This window comes from Schistocerca piceifrons, chromosome 3, assembly GCF_021461385.2.
Source record: "Schistocerca piceifrons isolate TAMUIC-IGC-003096 chromosome 3, iqSchPice1.1, whole genome shotgun sequence".
NCBI lineage: Eukaryota > Metazoa > Arthropoda > Insecta > Orthoptera > Acrididae > Schistocerca > Schistocerca piceifrons.
Genome location: NC_060140.1, coordinates 422,990,944 through 423,007,617, shown reverse-complemented (window position 1 = coordinate 423,007,617; position 16,674 = coordinate 422,990,944).

Genomic DNA, 16,674 nt, shown 5'->3' with positions numbered 1-16,674 from the left:
CAAAAGGCAAGCCTCTTTTGAACACGAAACATTGAACAAAATACAAGGACGGGATAATAGATAGGTTAGTTCTGAAGACAGGACAGTGTTCAGAGAACAAACAATAGATGTCTGAGTATGTCTTTTGCGCATCTAGCAAATAATGCGTTTGTTCTGTGCAAATTGTTCGTCAAAATACAGTAAATAATAGTGGACATGTTAATTTTGGCCACAGAACACTGTAATACATTCACTCTTATAGTTTTAGCAATAATATGCAACATGACCTTTATAAACCTATTTCTGACACTCTGAATATATAAAATGAGTCTTATCGTCACAACAAAATTTACGTGTTGCACATTTGAAGCTATCCTTGGAGCTGCTACTGCATGGTATAGAGTCTGATACAGACTGGTCCAGTGTTTGCATCTTTCTCACAGTAACAATGGATTCTGAACTTCGTAGCAACCGTTTCCTTGCTTCAGTGTGTGGAGTAACAAGAAGTCTTCCAAGTTCCTTAGGGAAAATTCTTTTTTGTTGAGAATATTTCTTTTCCACTTTTGACTGATTTCTTTACACAGTACAAAAGCAGTGTAGCCAGCAGTGTCAAACATATTATAAAACACATTTACAGACCAATGATTTGTTTTTTATTTTTTATTTATTTATTTATTTATTTATTTATTTATTTATTTATTGCATCTGTATGTGGTAATAAGCTAATGGAGCAAGTCAGCTGCACCTTTCATGGCATTGTAGTCTATCATTTTTTGCGTTTTGTCTTTTCTGTTGCTTATTTCCTTATCATTATGCGTTTTCTCATTAGTATAACGTTGTTATTTTTCTTTGAATGGACAGAAACCGCCATAACCCACCAGCTGCTCTTCAACAGTCACATTTGATCCAAGATTATATAACATTGCAAGTATTTCGACCCACTGTGCCCTTAAGTCTCTTTTAAGAGCTAGATTGTTGGTTCCTCTTTGCACCCCTTGATCAGACTTATCATCAAAACATAACACTCAAGATAAGTGAAAGAACATCTTTAGCAAAACAGTAGCAGGAAAAATAGCTCTCCCTGATTCTGGATTATATAATCTGCCTGTTTATAAACATCAGCAAGTAATAAGACTCCAATATATGCTTCTAACGTAATTTCGTCTAAATCTTCCCATTTATCGTTGTACACTCTTCGACCCTCAATATTATTTACAACACAATACTGCGCGAGTTTTCTTCATAGTTACTTGAAAAGTAAATTTGATATTCCAGGTGGTTATAATTAAACTTTCCCTATTTAACACGCTATAACACGTACTAATTACCGTACGAGTACCAAACTTGGTAGCATTAATGTCCAGAGTATGGAGTGCATGATTTCCATACGTCACAGCGCCACCTTCCAGTTTCAATTATGGCCACCAGGTGCCGTGATAAGTCATCGTGATTCACAGTCTCACACACCTGACCACTCACAGTGCACTTGTTGACGTGTCAACATGAGCTTGGCCAAAAGGAGCACGGCATTATTGGTGAAGCTCTGTTATCAAAACAACAGTAATGCTCCAGTTGCACTACGAGAATATCGCGGCTGAAAGATTTACGAAAGGGTCCTTTTCCTCCACCTGCTGTGCGGAGTGTGGTGAAGAAGTTCGAATCAACTGGAGAACTGGGCGTCGCTCTGGGAAGAGTTCGACGACAGGATGCACCACAGGTGGTTGATGAAATCGCTGTTGCTATGGTAGACAGCGCTGCGCGCAATTCCCGATCGTCAGGCAGTGCCAGTGCTGTGTTACGACAGTTGAACATCCCGCAGTCCGTACGGAAAGTGCTTCTAACCATTTTCAAATGGTATCCGTACAACATCCATATCGACACCAGCCTGCACCACAGGACGCACAACCACTTGTTGACTTCACCTTCCACTTTCTCGCAAGCATTGAAGCTGACGAGGGCTGGCCCTGGACCATTCTATGGACAGACGAAGCTCATTTTTCTCTGACGCGCGAGGTGAACACACAGAATTGCCGAGTGTGGGGATCTTCACCTCCTGCCGGTGTGAGTGAAGTTCCTCTTTATGGTGAACATGTCACCATATGGTGTGGCTTCACGGCTACGTTCATCATCGGCCCATTCTTTTTAGAACAGGTTGGCGCTCAAGGACCAAAAATACGCCGTATGACTGGCCAGCGTTAGTGCGATATGCTTCGCCAGCATGTCATACCCACTCTACAAGAGAGAGACGCATTGAACTCAATAGTTTTCATGCAAGATAGGGCCCCACTGCATATCTCTCGGTGAAGTTCACCTGCTTAAGAATTATGTTGTTGCTGTTCTTAACAACGGAGAGGTCTAAGAAATTTATGAACTGATTTGTCTCAGGTTGAGTTGCGAATGGTTGGTGTTCATGTAACTAGTAGGCTTGATTTTTGTCACCCACAGCGAAGCCTTCTTTCTGTTGGTAGATTTTATCATTAAATGAGAGGTAGTTTTTGGATAGTACTAGTTAAAGTAGAACGACCAACTCTGAAATCTCCAGTATGGTTATATTTTGTGTTGATAAGGTTTTTATGATAATTTCAGTTGTCTCTTTGACAGGTATATTTGCAAATAGATTAAGAATATCAAATGAGGAAAATCTTGCTTCTCTGTGGATTTTTACATTTTTGATGAGCATTGTTAACTCACATGTGTTTTTTATTGGGTATGTGGTTTCAGAAGTGTAAAATTCCTTGGCGATATTATTTTATGGTTGGGAAAGTTTGAATGATGGTGTATTCTTGGAGTTAACAATCGGTTTAACTGGAAAGTTAAGTTTGTGGATCTTGGGTTGTGCTCTGAGTTTGGGGGCAGTGGGATTCATTAATGTGCAGCTTTTTATCTGTTTATCAGATTTCATCATTTGTTACAATTGACGGATAATGCTGCATTATTTGATGTATCATGCAATACGAGAGAAAACAGCATGACTTGACGTGACGGTGTTAAAGAGAGAGACGAAGATATTCCTTATTACTCTGTGGCGGTTAACGCTCAGATAATTATTCTTTGTGTAGGAAGTCTTTGTTTTTGTTAATAATTAATTCATTAAGAGGTTTTTCATTCTTGTGAAGTAGAAATCGACGCCATTGCGAGATTTTGAAGGAAATTGTATTATATATCTGTATAAAAGCCAGTGAACAGATAATTCATGCCACGAGAAGAATTTCATTGACACAAAGGTCAATAAAAGATTGTTCATTTCAAGAAGGTACGTGTTTATTCCACAATCGACGTATACTGCAATTATGATATATTAACGAATACCAGCTCGAGAACATTTCCTACGGGAGCGTTCAGTTCTAATTAAATAGTTTGATGCTTTCTTCGGAAAAGAAGTAATTTCACGGATCATTTAAATTCACCAATGTTGGACATTTCTAAAAACTGAAAGCAAATCTGATTGCTATGCAACAGATCCCAGACGAATATTTCTCCGCAACTTTGATTAACACTTTCAATGTCAATACAGCGTCTGCAGTAGCTGGCGCAGATCGCTACAACAACGGAAGCGTGTAGTGTGAAAGCAGTTTCACACATCGCCCTGTATGAAACCAGCGGTGTAGGTATTCAACACAACAGAGCACACACAGTCACTCATGCATATAAAGACAAACACAAGGTGGTGTGGGAAACATATAGAGAGAGAGACACTCACTCAATATAAGTGCTCATCACAGAGACTTTATAAATGTTTACCGTTAGACAGGACTCGATCCTGCTGCAATAACACTTTAATACCACTTTAATGGTGACAGACACGACACTAACAGTCTAACATATTTGTGATTACGGATACCTGTTACATACTTTGTGATAGACATAGTTCTAATTTTTATGTGATATTAGTTATCTTACTAATTAAGTAATTAATGTTTCATTTTTGTTCATGTATGAATAGCCAGAAGGTGTAACTGCATTATGGTTCCTTGTATGTTTCATGCTAACTGAACGTGTGGGAGTATCTTGTAAGGAGAACGTGTACGCCATCCTAGCAGCCAGGTTGAAACTTCAAAAAAAGCCAGACATTTGAAATACTAGCTTTATTGGGCATTTATGCGATGTAATGACCTTCTACATATTGATTTTAATGCATAAATGAGTAGTTTCTGTATTACTTTTATATTACTTTTACTAGAATTTCATTATTTCAGTAGATATCTTGAGACAGTATTTTATGTGTTATCTATGTACTGTGTTCTGTTACACTGTATACTGTGCATTAACAGCTTTAGACATTAACATTTTTTGCGTGTGTAGAAATTAATATTAGCTCTTGTGGGAAGTATTTAACAGAGAAACTGTCTGTTGCTTATTTTCATGGTGATAACAAGGTCCGTGTTCAAAGCCAACAAAGCCAATAAGCAAGCACACAACATCACAATGGCACAAAATCAATTGAGTAATTTCAGTATATCGTCTGCTAATGCCACGGAATGTCGTACATGCATAGTTATTGGAATGTCGATTATGTCGGAACAACCAACGGTAATTACTACGCTCACGCCGTCGACACAAACTGTAGCAATTTCCGACATTCATATGTCGAGCGAAATCCAAAGAAATACTCAGCAACCAACAAATAACATGACTTTGATCTCTGATACAGACGTAGTCGCTAGGGGAGCATTGCCCTCAACTACGCGCGAGAAGGAAATTACTGTGCCAGAAAATGCGTCGCTAAAATCTTCAATAAACCCAGTGATAACGCCAATTGCTGAGAATACTGATTTGTTATCCCAGCTGATGTCAAATTTGACTGTCATATCACAAGGGATTAATGTAGTGACGTATAAGATTCAAGCATTGGAGACTGCATAATCTAATTTTGCAATCTGCACAATCCACTTTTGCAAATGAAATTAATCGTAAATTCCAAGCATTGGAAACCACACAATATAATTTTGCAAGGGCACAATCCACTTTCACTCAGGAGCAACCCAATAAACTAAAAGCTATAAATGATAATATTACTGAAAAATTCCAAAGTTTGGAATCAAAACAGAGTCACTTTATTGCCAGTCAAGCACAACTCATTATTACGCATGAACAGCAATACAAAGAATTAACGACCAAATACAATTATATCTTATATCATCAAGATAAGCTAAACAATCAATTGCAAGAAGTTGACCATGTACAGAACACCATTGCATAGGACGTGAATACAATTAAGCACGACAACGGACAAGCAATCATTAATCTTACTCGAAGGATAGACACTCTTAGTCTCGAAGGTGAGAAACATAGAGAGAAACTTTTCAACGAACATAAGATCGCATTTTCTAATGACGTGGAGGATTGGGCGAAAGAGGAAACCGAGACGGTGTGAAATTATGTTGACCAAACCTTGACAGAAACGGTTGCTAACGCGCAAGTTAACAACGAAACTGCACAAGGACAATTTAAATCAGAAATTCAAGAGATTAAGGAGAATATAGGAGAAGAATTTCCTGCTTGGAAGGCAAAGATTGAAAATACACTCAAAGCATTACAGCAAGGTTTAGTTAACACTAGAGGGGCACCTGTTACCTGCAAGTTATCAAAAGCAGAGATTATTCCTGACGAAACCAGTGAAACCGAATCCATGCAACAATATCCATGTATTGGTGCGTACTCAGGTCATCAACAGGAACCAAATTATCAGGAATATCATTCACCACGAAATAGTCACCAGAATACACCTGCGACTATGAATGAAGAGCAAATTCTTAAATATCGTCAATTTCAGGTATTTAACCCCGAAAGGAAGTCGATAAGTCCCACGGTCTTTATCAAGCAATTTATAGGGATACTGCAACGAATGTGGACTGAGCAACAAAAAATTACGTACGTTGCAGGATTTATACATGGGGATGGATCGATGTGGCGTCAGAAGCATCCGCGTGGTGTCACGAATATGAGCAATTTGAAAGCGCTTTCTTGCACAAGTACTGGAATAAGGGAGTGCAAGAAAGACTACGCAAGGAAGTTTTTGACCACAACTATTTTCTTTCAAAAATGATTCTTTAAGGAAATATTTCGAGAAGTACATAAATAAAAGTAAATACGGAGTGAACCAATCCCGACACAGGATATCATTCGAATATTAAAGGCCGAACTTCCACTTGAAGTAAAGGGAAAACTTCTACATGTGACTGAACAACATGTGGAAGATTTTTTTGCCACATTGGATTCAATAGACACCCTGTTCGAAGAATCACGTGTTCGGTATATTCAACTAAGTTATCAAACTAACAAATGCAATAGCAACAACAAACCGTATAATAAACAAACCAAAGAGAATAGAGGGTATGGAAACAAACGTTTTGTACACACTTCACCAAACCCACAGGTGAATTATTTCCAGAAAAACGAGAAATCTTGTGATGAAAATCCAGAACAGAGTAATCATGACCAACAAGGTGAACAAACATATAAACGGAAATGAAGGAAAAATAATAAGAAGAGGAAAGGATATTAACAAGAGGGGAATTATCAGCCAAAACGCCGTTATCAGCAGCAAACACAAGAGTATCACAACCAACCACAAACTTCAGGCTGGGAGCCAAATGTCAATGCAAATGAATGGCGAAACCAACCACCAGTAATTACTGACGTAACGGAGCAAACATCTACCAATAATGGACAATCGTCAAACTAGACTCGACTGTCAGAAGCCCCGACGGCGCAGTTGAGGAAGTATTGAGGGGTGAAAATTCAAGCGCCAATTTTTTCCGATATATTGATGATAGATTACTAATAGAAGAACTCCAGCAGGATATGATGCCTTGTCAAAAGGAACATACCAATGAACCTGTTGCCAAAATTCAGGCGGAAATTGAGGGCATTACTGTGCAAGTTACTTTAGACACGGTAGCAGCAGTAAATCTCGTTCCTGAGAAGTTATTTCAAATAATACTTCAGAAAGTAAATCCACCTATTTTTGCTGTTCCATGTAGTAGGATTGTAGGCCATACTGGTCAAATTCTTCTCAGGTTAAAGTGCAGACTCAACTACAGTTAGGTATAGGAATTGTAGCTATAAAATGCACATTCCTTGTAAAAGAAAAATTGGTTGAGGACTGTATCTTGGGAACTGATGAATTTAGAGAGAGGAATTGACATATCGATTTTTCTCTGGGCCGTGCCAGTTTTACAATAATGGACCAAAGACATCAGGTGGATCTTCTCAGGGAACATAGTAGCCATGGAAAGTATACATTGCGAACCTGCACGGGAATACCAAATTAATTATTGCAAAACTGAAGATGTGGTATATGAAAAAGTTCAAGCACCCGAATATTTGCAGCACCACCAAAGAAAGCAATTATACGATCTTCTACAGGAATATCATGAAGTCTTTGAAGAAAAGCCTGATGTAATCAAGTGATACACATGTCATTTAGATGTGATTCCACACCAAGTTTTCTGCCGTACTTTTCATTCAGTACCGTGGCATCAACGGAAGGCGGTTGATGCGGAAATCCAACAGATGCTTGAATGGGAGCTGATAGAACCTCCGAAGAGTCCATACTGTAGTCCTCTTCATGTTGTCCCGAAAAAGGTTGGAAAAGTGCGTCTCGTGCTAGACGCGCGGCAAATAGATAAGATTATCGTGCCCGTGCAGACTCATCCGGAAAATATCGATGAGTTAATTCAAAAGTTCGAAGAGATAAAATACTTATCGAATTTGATCACAGGAGTTCATTTTGTCAGGTGGCACTAGACGAAAAATCAAGAAGGTACACCGCGTTTGTACACGCAGGTAGAAGCTACCAAATTAAGGTTCTACCTTTCGGGCTAAACGTGAGCTCGGGAGTTTTTATAAATCCTCTAGATTACGCATTGAGACCTGCACTTCGAAGCAGTTAACTTTGTTTGTGGACGACGTACTCATCGCTACAATCACATGGAAGAAACACGTCGATTTAATGAGGAGAGTGTTGGAACGGTTCAAGGAAGCAGGTATAACTGCAAATCTGCAGAAGTTGCATTTTTCTCGGGATAAAATTAAATTTCTGGGTCATTTTATAAATGAAAAGGGAATCTTAACGGACTCCGAGAAATTAAAGGCAATCAAAAACTTTGCAGTTCCAACAACTAAAAAGCAATTAAAGGGATTCCTCGGAGTTCATTTACGGCCATTCTATTAATGCAGAACCGTTGTACAGCTTGTTGGCCAAAAATATTCCGTGGGTGTGGACGCAACAATGCCAGAATGCATTTCAAGCAATAAAACATGCCCTATAAGTAGGGCATATCATCCAGATATGAGCCAAGAATTCGGTTTAATGGCGGATTCTTCGGAAATTGGAATCGGTTCCTTCCTCTTCCAAGTAAAAATGATAAATGGAAAACTAACTTTCTGTCTAATAGCTTTCGCTAGCCGACTCTTAACTGCTTGTGAAAGAACGTACACAACTACCGAAAAGGAATCATTGGCCATAGTCTGGCCGTTTAAAAAATTCCACTATTACTTATACGGAGCAAAGACAACAGTATACTGTGACCACAAAGCGTTAATTTTTTTGCAAACGTGTAAATTATTACATCACAGACTAGCAAGATGGCCGCTCTCACTCCAAGAGTTTCAATTTGAAATTAAATACATTAGCGGACAGAATAATTTCAACGCCGATGCACTGTCAAGAATGGCAGACGGTGATTTGTCAACAATCAGCATCACGGACAAACCGCCCGAGTTCAAAGTTCTCTTAATGACTGATAAAATATATAGGAAACATTTTCTTAAAATGTGTAAGAACATGGGAAAACTACAAAATAAAGCTCCTCGTTGGCTTTCAATAACAGAAGCTTTAGGAAAACCCGGAAACGAAGATCTGAAATTTTTCAAAGGGCATCTTCATTCAGATAATTGGAAGGTGTGTATTCCCAAGAAGAATGAGAAAGACTTAATTTTGTACAAGCACATCACCTGGGGACATTTTGGAGTATTAAAATGAGCTCAGAAGATTCAAGCATATTGCTACTTCCCAAATATTCGCAGGAAAGTCCACTGACAGTTAAGGCAATGTAAAATTTATCAGGTTAATCAAACCAGGAAATTTTTGTGTGATGGATTTCCTACATCCTATTATACCTACTAAAGTGCTGTCGATTTCGTTCGGTCGATGTCTGTGGTCCTCTACCGTCATCAAGAGGTTGAAACAAATATATTGTAGCTTTTCTCGATATATTCACCAAATATGTCAAACTTTATCTATTAATATCAGTTTCTGGTGCATCCATAGCCAAGAAACTGGTCAAAGATTATATAGTCAATGTAGGCAAACCAGAGGTATTCTTTCTGACAACGAGTCAACGTTCACTGGATTTCGTTGGAGACAAACGCTATCAGCTGTGGTATAAAACAAATTCTAACATCAGTGTACCACCCTTCTGCAAATCCTATGGATCGAATCTTTCCTGAATTAAACCGGTTCATGAGAACATATTGCCACAACCAGCAAACCGAATGGATCTATTATCTTGACGATTTTCAAGAAATTGTGAACAAAATGACACACATTACGACAGAGTGCACTCCGTATGAACTGATGTTTGGAAAACAGGAACAGAATGACTGAATTCGACCAATCCCTAAAGTAGCAATTGACAGAATGTCTCTACAAAATACAGTACACAAAGCCTTACTCCACATAATGGACAAGGTGAAGAAAAGAAAATTCTATTTTAACAATCGACAAGGAAGAATAAAAACATATGAAATGAAAGACCAAGTTTTAGTAAAAACTCATCCTAAGGCTTCACTTATACAGAGGAGGAACAAAAAATGGCAATTATTGTATCAAGGACCATTTACGATTACAAAAATACCTCAACCAGGGGCCTATGTTTTGAAGGATGTGAAGAATGGAAAGGTGAAAGGAATGTATCCTCATCACTTACTGAAGGAATTTCACGATAACTGATTATGTATTTGTTTTTCAATGCAGAGATAAGTTTTCTATCCATGATGCAGAGAATTTAGCTATAGTATGACTGATTTCTTTCAACTTTAATTAATTAATAATAACTTCAATCAGGTCTCACAATGCATAATGACCATGGATTAGCGATTCAAATGAATCTGGTCTATGGCAAGATACTTTTTGCTTCTGTCAAATTTGACAATGTCAGTATATGTTCATGCTGTTCGGAGGGGGTAACCCGTTCTCTGCTAAAAATCCGCTTATGCTTTCTTTCAATCTTTTGTAATGGACATTTTCTTTGTAACTATATTATTGTTGTAACATACCTGTGGATGTAAATTTTGTTATGTCAGTTGTTACTCGCTAAGTTGCCAGCTAAGCGAATGATGAGCAGTTACAAGCACATCAGCAAGTGTTAAGGTGCATCTGAGAGATGACGAGCGTAAGTTGAGACGGCATCACCAGTTGGTTTAGTGGATAGTGCATCCTATGGTTATTGATAAGAATCAAGAACATCTTACAACTTCTGAGTATTTAGAATTCAGGAGAGAGAATTAGAAAGGACTTTAGATTAAATTCTATTTCAGCTCAGCGCAGATCAAACACCTTTTTCACGAAACTTACACTGTCTCTTATTTTCACGTAAACCCTATAAAGAAAAAATAATACCCACGAGGATACGATGAAATGGGAATGGATTTCAAATCAGTTACCCGGAGGTGACTAATAGACGGGAATCGTGGATGGACGTAACCCAACGCATCGACTGTTCACCTCAAGACACAGAAGATTAACAATGCTGTGTTTCTTTTGTGAAAAGTTTTTAAATTCATTTCGAAAAATATTCATATTGCATATATTATATTATCCATTGTTAGTCAATTATTTTTCTTTTTGCAAATGAGAAATATGAGGATGGTGAATTTACCCCGAGGTTTTCCTTGGTTTCCCTTTCTAGGGCTTGACCAAATGGCTAGATTGCAAGTTTGAGACATCCCAAGGCGCGTGACAGAGTCTTTGAGTGATGATGAAAAACATATTCTGATCACATCTCATGCCATCCTCGACAAACGAATTAAAGCAACCTAAAAGAACTATCCATAAAAGCTGCATTTCAGTAATTTTCAAGCAGCACAGATTTGTTAGCAGAATATTGTACTTCATATAGTATGTGCACCCCACTGTATAATTTAGGTTCAATTTTCAATTGATAGTACATTCACTAATACGAAAAAGTTACTGCAGATATTTCTATCTAGTGGACATTAATATTATACAGCGTCATGAACAATCATCGACATAGTGTTTTGTGAACACTCGTGTTTGTTTTTGCCCAAAAACGTTCGTCCACAAGAGGGCCATATATGATGTATCATGCAATACGAGAGAAAACAGCGTGACTTGACGTGACGGTGCTAAAGAGAGAGACAAAGATATTCGTTATTACTCCGTGGCGGTGTAGGAAGTCTTTGTTTTTGTTAAGAAGTAGTTCATTAAGAGGTTTTTTCATTCTTGTGAAATATAAATCGACGCTATTGCGAGATTTTGAAGGAATTTGTATTATATATCTGTATAAAAGCCAGTGAACAGATAATTCATGCCACGAGAAGAATTTCATTGACATAAAGATCAATAACAGATTGTTCATTTCAAGAAGGTACGTGTTTATTCCACATTCGAGGTATACTCCAATTATGATCTCTTAACGAATACCAGCTCGAGAAAATTTCCGACGGGAGTGTTCAGTTCTAATTAAATAGTTTGATGCTTTCTTCGGAAAAGGAGTAATTTCACGGATCATTTAAATCCACCAATATTGGACATTTCTAAGAACTGAAAACAAATCTGATTGCTGTGCAACAGAGCCCAGACGAATATTTCTCCGCAACTCTGATTAACACTTTCAGCTTCAATATAGCGTCTGAAGCAGCTGGCGCAGATCGCTACAACAACGGAAGCGTGTAGTGTGAAAGCAGTTTCACACATCGGCCTGTATCAAACCAACGGTGTAGGTATTCAACACAATTGAGCACACACAGTCACTCATACATATAAAGACAAACACAAGATGGTGTGGGAAACATATAGAGACACCCACTCAGTATAAGTACTCATCGGAGAGACTTTATAATTAATACACAATGAACAAGACAAATATGAAATCATTAATTTCTCTTTCATTCTGGTTATTTATGGCTTCCAGCTTAGCATCTTAGTTGAGATACGTAATTCTTATAAATTTATTTGTTCTTATGAACAGAGAAAGTAACTGTCAAACGAACCTCAGTAAACTTTTGTTTCAGTATTCAGCATGGAGAGTTAAAACATTTGTAGTTTTGTTTGTCCACTACATTTCCATAAAAAGCACAAAACTCTATTTCAAATTGAAACACTTTATTTATCTAACCCGAAGTGGAGAGAAAAGAACTCCAAAAGAGGTAATGATACCCATCTGCTTTCGGTTATACTACTTCACTTTCTGATGCAAAAAAAAAAAGAAAAAAAAAGAAACTCATGGGAGATGGCTAAATCTTGTTAGTCCGAAACATAACGAAGTGAAAGAGGGAAATTTACGAGATGAGAGGTATTAGTCGCCTCGACAAGACAACAGGCAGATCTTGGAGGACGGTTACATAAATTGTCGCAGGCTCCTAAACGAATCTCGGAAAAGTGCTGAGCAGATGTGTTAGGGTAGTGCCGGTCAACGACTATGCGGAAAAAGGTTTAAGATTACAAAGTAAAAATATACCCATAACAGTGGAGGAGGAACCATAAAAACATGGGTTTGATGCTGATCAGGAGTCTGAAAGGGAAATCGACCCATGCAAGGAAAAAATATTGCACTATAAAGTGGATGGTAAAGTATCACAAAATACTGAAAGGGAAATAGTCATCCTGAAACAGGAAACTGTACCAGAAGTGAACATTCTGAGTCGTTAGTGAAAGTGCGAAATGGCGACTGCATAGTAAGTATGATAAATCTGTCAGAGGCCAGAGTACAGTTAAAGAAGGTCACGTCAGTAATGGAAGAATTAGCGCACCTAGAAAATGTTTGTAAAGTAAAAGGCAGTGAGCAAGCCATAGGAATAACAGGAAGTCATGGTAGCATTTTGTGAAAGCAATTAAGATCACTTAAATGCAGGATAAAAGAATGCATTAGGAGAATTTTTCACAGAGTACGTAGGTGCAATCCATTTAGCTGGTGACAAACTGTGTCATTTAAGCACAGTGATGCACAGAATCCCGATAGCACTGGAACATGTAGGGAGGGTGTACCGTAGACGATGCGTTTCCACTACCAAATATCTCCGATATTGGAGCAATTAGGACGAGCAAAGTGCTTCTCGACTCTTGACTTTCAAGTGGACACTACCAAATATCGATGGATGAGAAGGACAGAGAGAAGATGGTGTTCAGCTCAAACCATCAACACTATAAATCCAAAGAAATGCCTATGGGACTGAATGGAATTTGTTTTCCACGATTAATGAACACAGCTTTGGCAGGTCTACAAGGAATAAAATGTTTTGGGTACCTGTACGATACAGTGTGTTACAGAAGGAACCTTCAGGAGAATAATGAGAAGCTGAGTTAAATTTTTGAGCAATTGTGAGAGTGTAAGTTAAAACTGCAGCCGGATAACCATATGAGTTCTTAAGAAAAGAAGTTATCCTCTGAGGTGCTGCATTACGGACAAGGGAATCTCACCGGACATGGAGAAGGTGGAAAAAGGTGAAGTTCTTTCCACAGCAAAGAACAACGAAGGAATTAAAATCGTCTCCAGGCCTAATTGGGTAATATCGAAAAATCACTGCAAAGCTTAGCAAAAACTTGCGAAGCCACTCCATTAATTGCTAAAGAGAGGTGTAAAATATGAACGGGGTAAAATTCAAAACAATGTTTTCAAGGAATTAACGGAGAAATTCGTTAATTCGCCACTACTCCAGTATCTAGATTTCACAGAGCCATTCATAATGACTACAGATGCGAGCAAAGCAGCTCTAGGCACAATTCTGTGCGAAGGAAGGATGTTGGCGAAGATTTGTTCATTGCAGACGCTTTCAGATCATTAAACAAGGTAGAATTAAATTATAGTACCACAGAAAAAGAATTGCTGCCTATAGTATTTTCAGTAAAGCAGTTCTGACCATATATATATATAACAAAGCCAACCGAAATTTTTTCAAACGACCGAAAAAGTCTTCAGAAAGGATAGATTAAATACAGCTGGTGGTGGAGTATTTATTGCTGTCAGCCGTAGACCTTGTAGTGAAATTGAATTAGATAGTTCCTGCGAAATAGTATGGGTAGAGTCTATGCTTGACAATCAGACTAAACTATTAATTGGATCGTTTTACCGCCCCCCCCCCCCCCCCAACTCAGAAGATATAGTTGCTGAACAGTTCAAAGAAAACTTGGCTCTCATTTCAATTAGGTACCGCACTTATACAATTATAGTCGGTGGCGACTTCAATCTACCCTCGAAAAATCTACCCTGGAAAAATTATACGTTTCAAGCCGGCAGCAGGCATAAAACGTCATCCGAAATGGTACCGAATGTTTTCTCAGAAAATTATTTTAAACAATTAGTTCATGAGCCCAGTCGAAGCGTAAATGCTTGCGAAAGCATACTTGACCTCTTAGCAACCAATAATCCTGGATAAATAGGGAGTATCATGACGAATACAGGGATTAGCGATCACAAGGCAGTTGCTTATAGGCTGAATAACGTAACACGCATAATCATCAAAAAGAAACGCAAAGTACATCTATTTAAAAAAAGCTGATAAAAGTGCTCTTAACGCCTTTCTAAGAGACAGTTTCCACTCCTTCCGATCTGACCACGTAAGTGTAGAAAAGATGTGGAATGATTTCAAAGAGATAGTATCGACAGCAATTGAGAGATATATACCACATAAATTAATAAGTGATGGTACTGATCCACAATGGTACACAAAACGGGTCAGATCGCTGTTGCAGAAGCAACTAAAATAGCATGCCAAATTTAAAAGGACGCTAAATCCACAAGATCGGCAAAGTTTCGCAGAAGTTCGAGATATAGCGCATGCTTCAATGCGAGATGCTTTTAATAATTTCCCCAACGAAACTCTGTCTCGGAGTCTAGCAGAAAACCCAAAGCACACCAGTGGCAGGACGCAGTCAATTCCGTCACTGCGCGATAACAACGATGAAGTTACTGATGGCAGTGCCACTAAAGGAGAGTTATAAAATACAGTTTTCCGAAACTCCTTCACCAAAGAAGACGAAGTAATTATTCCTGAATTCCAATCAAGAACAACTATCAAGATGAGAAACATAGAAGTAGATATCCTCGGTGTAACAAAGCAGCTTAAAACACTTAAGAAAGGCAAGGCCTCCGGTCCAGATTTTATACCAGTCAAGTTCTTCTCAGAGTATGCTGATAAAATAGCTCCATATTTAGCAATTTTATACAACCACTCGCTCACAGAAATATTCGTACATAAAGACTGGAAAATTGCTCGTCACACCAATACTCAAAACGGGAAGTAGGAGTAATCCGCCGGATTACGGGCCCATATCACTAACATCGATTTGCAGTAGGGTTTGGAACATATACTGTGTTCGAACATTATGAATTAACCTCGAAGAAAACGATTTATTGGCACATAGTCAACACCAATTTAGAAAATATTGTTCTTGTGAAACACAACTTGCTGTTTATACTCATGAAATAATGAGTGCTATAGACAGGGGATGTCAAATTGATTCCATATTTTTAGATTTCCAGAAGGCTTTCGACACCGTTCCTCACAAGCGTCTTCTAACCAACCTGCGTACCTATGGAATATCGCCTCAGTTGTGCGACTGGATTCGTGATTTCCTGTCAAAGGTCACAGTTCGCAGTAATAGACGGAAAGTCATTGAATAAAACAAAAGTAATTCTGGCGTTCCCCAAGGAAGTGTTATAGGCCCTCTATTGTTCCTGATCTATATTATTAACGACCTAGGAGACAATCTGAGTAGCCCTCTTAGATTATTTGCAGATGATGATGTCATTTACCGTCTTGTAAAGTCATCAGAAGACCAAAACGAATAGCAAAATTATTTAGATAAAATAACTGTATGGTGCGAAAAGTGGCAATTGACCCTGAGTAAAGAAAAGTGTGAAGTTATACACAGGAGTAATAAAATAAATCCGTTAAATTTCTATTACGCCATAAGTCACACGAATCTGAAGGCTGTAAATTCAACTAAATACTTAGAAATTAGAATTACAAATAACCTACATTGGAACGATCACATAGATAATGTTGTGGGTAGAGTAAACCAAAGACGGCGATTCATTGACAGAACACTTAAAAGGTGCAACAGATATACATACACTACACTTGTACGCCCTATTCTGGAGTACTGCTGTGCGGTGTGGGATCCGCATCAGGTGGGACACACGGATGATATCGATGAAGTTCAAAAAGGGCGGCTCGTTTTGTGTTATAGCGAAATAGGGGAGATAGTGCCACAGACGTGATACGTGAAGTGGAGTGGCAATCATTAAAACAAAGGCTTTTTAGTTGCGACGGAATCTTCTCATGAAATTTCAATCACCAGTTTTCTTCTCCGATTACGAAAACATTCTGTTGGCACCCGCCTACATAGAGAGAAATGATCATCACGATAAAACAAGAGAAATCAGGGTTCGCACAGAAAAATTTAAGTGCTCGTTTTTCCCGCGCGCCGTTCGAGAGTGGAACGGCAGA